The 8,504-nt window shown below is 33.2% G+C and overlaps 1 protein-coding gene across 1 annotated transcript in view; it reads right to left on the reverse strand.

Annotated features, from left to right (window-relative positions):
• Nucleotides 1-6,552, reverse strand: part of Syt12 (Synaptotagmin 12) — a 112,471-nt gene extending 105,919 nt beyond the window's left edge. Inside the window, exon 1 of the mRNA XM_074185221.1 lies at nucleotides 6,330-6,552. The gene's annotated coding sequence lies outside the window, so the exon portion shown is untranslated. The remainder of the gene's footprint in view (nucleotides 1-6,329) is intronic.
• Between the last annotated feature and the right edge of the window lie 1,952 nt (nucleotides 6,553-8,504).

The raw sequence follows: 8,504 nt of genomic DNA on the forward strand, positions 1-8,504 counted from the left end.
GGACGGCTCTTTTCTGGATGGAATCCAGAATCCAGATGTTTAGGGGTGGAGCTCCATACATGAGAACAATACTCCAAAGATGGTCTGATCTGAGCTTTATAAAGCATCAAAAGTTGCTGAGGTTTGTACAGTTTTCTGGTTCGGAACAATGTTCCAAAATTTTGAAAAGCAGCTTTTGTAATTCCAGCGACATGATTGTGCCAAGACACATTGGTGTCCATTATAACCCCCAACAAACTTATCGAAGCAGAAAGCGGAATTGTCAGTCCTGACATTATTATATCCGATTCGGAGACATTTATTTTTTGTAGAAAACCGATGACTGGTTTTTTTGTGACTTATCTCCAATTCGAAATCACTTCTAGATCTTCATTGAGATATGCAACCTCCTGCTGCCGGTGAAGATGTGCATCCACAGACGATGTTCTGGAATCCATATGAAATGACGAGACAAGTGTGCTGTTGTCAGCAAAGCAATATATTGTATTCTTGTTTTTTTTTTCAACAAGTCGTTGATATACAATAAAAAGTACACACGATCAAAGGCCTTAGAAATATCAAGCGCAACAGCCCTTGACTCTTCATGTTTCTCGATTGCGTTATTCCAAATAAGGGTGACATACAATAGAAGGTCGCCTGTTGATCTTTGTTTTCGAATGCCATATTGATGATCGTATATCATAAGAGGATGTTGATTGGCAACCTTTTTATGCCTATATTACCTTCCAAGTTATAGCCGAATTTTTTCTGGAGCTGTGTCTGGAGCATGTGTAACATTTTCCACCAAAAAAATTATCTGACGACCCCATTCCCAAACATACCTTCTGATATGCCAGGAGTAAATATCACGAAGCTACCAGTCTAAATGAAAATATCGCCTATAACAATTTCATTTTCGAAGTTGTCATAGGTATATCAAAGTGGGACAAAATCGCAGATAAAATAACCCTCAGCCAATCCAATTTTTATTTTATTAAAATTGTAGAACACTATCATTACAGAACTTCAAATTAATGAAAACTTCTTTCGCTTGATGGTATGTTGATACCCTGGTGCCAGAATCATTCGAGTTTCACCCATAACCAGTTAGGAAGTTTTTAGCCATTTTAATACTGTGTTTGCGTTGGTTTCCATAACCTCGATAGTAAGTTTATGAAAGCAACTTGTGGATCATTTCCCAATAAATTTGAAATCTGAAGGGGGATAATTCCAGTTTCCAGAAAAGGTAACAGAAATATTATTGCAAATCATCGGCGAATTTCTCCTGTTTCTATTTTTTGCGAAAATTCTGAAATGATTCGAAAAAAGCAATCTTTTGAATACTGATCAATCTAATCTGTTTAGAATCTGTGTTTCTTCAACCAGCTGTCGCCCCCTTATAAACGACAACCATCAGAAGTAGAAAATTGTGCGAGCCAAGGAGTAACGACGTCTTGTCATTTAACGTAAGATTCCTACCAGAATAAAAAACTGTCTATCGACAAGTTAACACATCCACAGCCCTGCAGCCCGTGTAAGTGAAATTTTATATCGAAACCCTTTCATATATTATAATATGTAGTGTTTTTATTGACGATGTTTGAAGTACAAACTGAATTTTCATATAATTTAATTTTCATATGAAAGTAGTTGTTTCGAAAGTACTTTTTCTTTCTTGCAATTCAATATTAATGTGAAAGTAGTTATTTCGAGAATGTGTTTCTTTCCGTTTGCATCTGAAACTTACTTTTATGCATGATCTACAAATTTTTGTAAGGAGTTTATTTCTTCCTTCGAAAGTTTCCCACATTTCTCGTAAAAGATGGAGATGTTGGAAGGCGAAAAGCTTCTTTTCCCGAAAGCCAACCTCTTCTGAAACATATACCACTTTCAATTTATGCAGGGTGTTTCCTAATTACAGTAAGAAACTTCAGAGGGTGGCTCGTCAGGTCATTTTGAGAAAAAAGTTTCTGTGTACATATGTCCGGCGTTGCTTCGTTTCTGAAATACAGGCCGGTGAAATTCAAAAGAACGGTATTTACAAAATATCATAAATATCCTCACACCGAGTTGTTTGAAATTCGCTACAGTTTTTTTAAAGTGATAAGGCGCTTATTCATCCCGAACTAGATTGTAGTTATTAGGTCTAGTGACGTCTCAGTGGGTACCACAGCCAACAACAAAAAAGAATGCCACTGCCTTTTTTTGTAGTTTTTCATTTTTTTAGGTTGAGCAACTAAAAATACAACTCTTTCGTCGCTTGTGTTTTCTTCATATCAAGCTTCGATTTCCAGAAAAAAAAATTATTTTTAAAAACTATCCATGGACAATATAAAATAAAAACCAAAAGTAGATAATGAATAATTTCAACCTTGAAGTAAGTGAGAAAAATGCCCAACTTCTGATAAAATACACGACTGCAATCGATTCGTCATTGATTGTATGATACATTCAAAAATACCTGGAGTATTCCTTATAACATTGCAATTGACAAATATTCGATTATTCAAGTCATTTATATCTAGTACACAAGTTTTATAAATAAGAGCCCTCAGATGATCCCATGAATAAAAATCTAGAAGATTCATATGAGGACTGCGAGCTGGCCAATTCTGAGGTCCCGCACGTTCCATCCAGCGATAAGTGTAGGTGATGTCGAAATGCTGATGAGTAAGAACACCGAAATAAGCTGAAGACCCGTCGTGCAAAAACCACATGTTGCCTCTCACAAGTATCGACACTTCTTCCAACGAAATTGGTAAATGATCTCGCAAAAAGTCCGTGTAGGATTCACCCAAACGAAAATTGTTGCTGTTTTCGAAAGTAAATGAAATATCTAGTAAAAAACTATTGTGTGCTATCGTATGAATCAACCACGTGCAAAACATTGATCTTTTATGAAAATTTCTAGGCAGTACAGCTTAGATCAGCTGTTTGTGATATGGGTATAGGATGTTTCTTTTCAGAACTGGTTATACGGTTTTTGGGTTAACTGCAAAGCAATCTTCTAAGTACTATTTGAAGGATCTTCTAACGCATCAAGTATAGCTTCTAGTTCAGCTATTGTTACAGTTTCTGGTTTTTCACCACCTGCATTTTTAACAAAACTCCCAGTTTCACATAATCTTGCATGTACCTTAATGCTATACCCTCTATATGAAATCACTACTCAAACTAGTAAGAGGAATTTTTTTCATCTACAAACAATAGTTTCCACTGAAATATTTGAATAATCCATTTTTGTGAAAACCATCAAGGATTTGTAAAGTCGTAATAGAAAAACGGAGACGGACACGGATCAAATCCCGAAAAAAACAGTTCGTCATATTCTATTCGTGAAAATTTTAGAGTTATCATATATACTTGTGATTCACTGTTTGGAATCTTTGGTGTAATAATGGATATTACTTAAGTTTTTTCCCAACACCAAACCTTTATTTGAACACCTCGACAAGTGAAGATGATCACTTGGTGATCGAAACACGTATCGATGTGTTGAAATATATCTATTTCCCATACCCCTAAGTGATGATGGTGCTCCACCCCAAATATTTTTTTTTGCCAATTTTCAATAGCCATTTTAGTATTTCAATAATTTTCAACCCTGATCTCAGATTAGTTATTCCCGCCAGGCGTCTATCGCTGTCACTCCTCACTCAGTAAAGAGCACAGAGCATATATATATATATATATATATATATATATATATATATATATATATATATATATATATATATATATATATATATATATATATATATATATATATAAATGAATAGATGAGTACTTTTTGATCATTCCCATATTGATTTCAATTTAAGAGCCACCGGTAGACACCTGTTTCAGCCTATTGGGTATCGTCAGTACCGGGCAGGCGGTTTTCGGTTGAAGACAAAATTAAAAAAACAAGAAAGTACTTGATAAAAATAGCTGCGTAAACGCAAGCGAAACATAAGTGGAACCACCTATTGGTGTGACACCCAAGTCAACTTGCCAAGTTTTTTGTATGTCAGTGTTGGTGGTTTGACCAATCAACCAACAACTGCGGTAGCAGAAATTTGGAAAACTAACCTGAAATGCCATCGGAAAACGAATCCACATGTTTCTAGAAATGATATGAAATCTAGAAAGGTTAATGCAGTCAGGCTGTTGGAAAATAATTCCATGAAAATCAAAAAATGAATAGATAAGTACTTTTTGATCACTCCCATATTGATTTCAATCTAAATACTTATCTATTCATTTTTTGATTTTCGTGGAATTATTTTCTAGCAGCTTGACTGCATTAACCTTTCTAGATTTTATATCATTTCTAGAAACATGTGGATTCGTTTTCCGATGGCATTTAAGGTTAGCTTTCCAAATTTCTGCTACCGCAGTTGTCGGTTGATTGGTCAAACCACCAACACTGACATAAAATCTTGTCAAGTTGACTTGGGTGTCACACCAATAGGTGGTTCCACTTATGTTTTGCTTTCGTTTACGCAGCTATTTCTTTCAAGTACTTTCTTGGTTTTTCTCATTTTGTCTTCAATTGAGGACCGCCTGCCCGGTACTGACGACGCAATGACCGGTAGACAGCTGTTTCAGCCTATTGGGCATCGTCAGTACCGGGCAGGCGGTCCTCGATTGAAGACAAAATGAGAAAAACCAAGAAAATACTTGAATTGAATTGAAATATTGAATTGCAACAACAAATATTAAAACATATTTCACTATAACAAAAATAAATAATTCAATTTTTTTATTTTACATATAAAACTTTTTTTTCATATGTTACTTCTAATACTTTCAAGAACATGTGTAAAAAATTTCATGATGATGGTTCGAGTAGTTTTCGCGTGAAACCGTAATAAACAAACTTACATTTGCATTTATAATATTAGTAGGGAAGTAGGGATTATTGGGGATATATATATATATATATATATATATATATATATATATATATATATATATATATATATATATATATATATAAATATAGATTTTATCGAGTGTGCATGATATAAATAAAAAATTTGGAGTGTTGTGTCCACAAATTGTTTAATTTTTGATTTATATATATATATATATATATATATATATATATATATATATATATATATATATATATATATATATATTCATATATATATATATATCCCCAATAACGGGGTCTCCCAGTCAAAAAATCAAAACTCTGCTTTACTTTGCCAAGCTTTCGCTTCTAATGAGAAGCTTCTTCAGGGCCTGTAATTTATTGAGTTGTGGATTTTTTTTGCCAATGAATAACATTATAAATCATACTTGAAGTAAAAATGAGTGAAAAACAATGAATTGAACATATAACTGACGAAAGAAAGTTAAACGAGTATGGATTTTTTGAATTTGACAAATGTCATACCTTCACATAAATGTAATTTTTCAATGAATTTGACTCTGAAGAGACAGTTAATTGATACATTTTTCATTATTATCATTATGATTTTTGGTATAGTTCCAGTAAGTTACTGTATACACTGCTGTCAATATCAGTTTTCTTTTTCATACAATTAGAAGACTTGTTAATTTCAACCATTTCAAGAAAAAGGCGTTTGGAAATATGTTTTTTGTATGTAAAACTTTGATATTAGAGTAATTTGGTTTATGTCCTGTTTCTATAGAATATTACGCTAATGCACATGATTTATTATTAATCTTTATATCACTTTTATATCAAATTCAAAAAATCCATACGTTTAACTTTCTATCGTCAGTTATATGTTCAATTCATTGACAACCACTGAAGAAAGATTGTGGAAGGGTTATATATCTAATATTCGAAACTCAAATACGAGAAGTAATGAATGTTACCAAACAAAAAATTGAAAACACCAATCATAATTTCAGAAAGAGACTCAGGGAATACTTCTGAAATACTTCCACAATCAGGATATTCAAAATTCATTCGTTGGTTCTCATTATTTTTTCATTTACATTTTTTGGATTTTTTTATATAACAGAATTAGCATTAAAGTGATTCAAAAAATTCATATTTTCAATTGAGCAAATTTTTAATTAAGTATAAATCTTCAGTGAAAAAAACCCACTTACAAACCGAAATGATGTACACATAATTAGACTATGGTGTGATTTTGTTATTCTTTCATTTATTTCGATCATAATTTCTTGCTTTTCATTAAGTACTTTCAAATCATCTGAAGTAAATTTTATCAAAATGTGATTTAGTAGAATTATGAATTATTTACAAGACATGATAGGAAGAAATATTCTTAACAATATAACTTAACTTTCATTTCTGCAAACTCAGCAGTTTTACAGTTTTTTCAATATCTGGTTATAACTCAGTTATTAAAACAAATACTCACCTCTATGTTATTCCATAAGAATCGAGACAAAAATCCAACATTCCACTGAAAAAAAAACTTGTTGACAACAGAACTACCGTATTAACCAAAATAAGCACCAAACTTGAGTACACAATTGACGATATTTGTGCGTGTCAAAGCAAAAATGTGAATGAAAGTTGTTCGGCTCTATAATCACATTCTGGAGTTCAGCTGCTAGCTCACTGCCAACTGAATGTTGAAGTTGGGAGTAACGAAAATCATTGAGTTTGCGTATAGGGTAGATATCGACACGTGAATATTTTTGTATATTATCATATCAACACAAAGGAAACAATATTTTCGTTAGCCATAATCAACAATAGACATCTAGTTACTGAATATAATTTAAGAATATTTTTCCAGAACGTTCAGAAAAACGATTTTTTTAGTTTTTCCCTTTCTTTTTAGATGAAGTAGTTTTCAGATGAATGACAAGTTGAAAGTCCCCTGAAGATTTCAAATGCAGTTATGAACCAATAATTTCTGAGTGATAATTTATTTCGGAATAACAACTGAAAACATTTCCTGTTACTTGGTTATAACATGTTTTCTTCTGAATCTAGGGTAAGAATTGCGATGACATTTACATGAAGGGAGTTCAAACTAAATATATCTGAATATTATATTGAAGTCAGTTTTAATTTCCGCGCCTGTCTGAAGAGATATGAGTGGGAGGGGAGTAGTGAATCAATACACGTGTACAGACAAAGACAAAATTGTGTATACTTCACGGTAGCCAAGTTTATATTTGTTCCGCGTTCCTCAATGGACCCTGATAGATTATCATCAGATATGCGATTGAACTGCTTTTGATATTCGAAGGTATCAGAGAGTATTAGCGAGATTCTCGATCTGTAGTCAATAATCCTGAAAAAGTATCTCCAGCAACCAAGTTAGTTTTGGAATTTATTAAGTAACGGAAAGTGATTGGTGAAATACCATGGGTAATTTTTCAATTGCTTGCTTTTCTCAAAAGGCATAGCAATGCGGTGTTCATTGAATACCATGCGAAACAAAAAATGAACATTTTAGTCTTCTTTGAACTCCCAGGCTGTACGACAAAGAAACTTTTCTCTGTGAATGAATTCTGAACTACAAGGAGTATCTCTTGTTCTACGATTATGCAAAAAATTATTATCGAACTACATTTTGAGTGTTGACACATGTATTTCATTGAGTTGGTCATATATTTTTAATGATCCCCTTATATGTAACTTTGTTATCACAGCAGTAATACTATACTATGTTGATACTGGAAACTTGACAACAGTTTTGAGTAAAGAACACACGAGTAAATTTGCCATTAACGCAAAAAAGTAAATGAATAGTTTGGTAAAAATAACTTCAGTTCAAGTTTTCCATGCTATCGTTTTTAATAGAATAATTTGTGTTTATAATGTAAAGTTATCTCACAAAAATCGGTTACGTAATTTATCAGCTTTAAACTGTACAAAAAAAAACAACTATACCAAATGGTTACATAAACAAGGAGATGTAAAGGGTTATGCTCACAGCTAGCCTGAACAGGGAGAGAGGGGTGAGTTCCTGAAATACTAGGTGTCACTTTAACGGACGCCAATAGATTCAAATATTTAACCCTGACTCAAAAAAAAGAATACGGAGGATTTTAGATATCAGTCCTATTTTTGGTGGAAAAGGAAGTCAACGTCTCGCGATTATTAGGGAATCAGTAATCGGAGGTGAGTTCTTATAATTTCACTAAGTTGAATAGGTTTCCTATATTTCATACAGCTCAAATTTCTATAATAAAATCACTACAATCATAAATATGATTTTCTAGGCGTTTAACCCCATATATTGAAATCATCTCGAGGGAATAAAAATTACTCGGAAGAGAATATATTCGCTGGTCGCAATACCGTAATATCCATGGTCGCCTCGTAAGGATATAATTAAGGAAGTGAACACCCGTTCCAGGAATTGCAGTACTCCGTACAATCCAGAAATCTGGCTAAGTACCGCCTAGCGGAAGTAGTTGTTTACAGCTGATTCTCGGCCTCCCCCCACCACTATGACGTATTAATTGCTTTTTTTATTGGTTGTTGTTTGGTGAAGTCAAGGTGATGTGACCTTGAAGGGTGTGGTGTATGGATCGTTCAGAAATTTTTTCCCGGTTCTAATCCTCCCCCCACC

The sequence above is a fragment of the Leptinotarsa decemlineata genome, unplaced genomic scaffold (genome assembly GCF_025532065.1).
Source record: "Leptinotarsa decemlineata unplaced genomic scaffold, Ldec_3_MD MMD2_tig00026369_RagTag_RagTag, whole genome shotgun sequence".
Classification (NCBI taxonomy): Eukaryota; Metazoa; Arthropoda; class Insecta; order Coleoptera; family Chrysomelidae; genus Leptinotarsa; species Leptinotarsa decemlineata.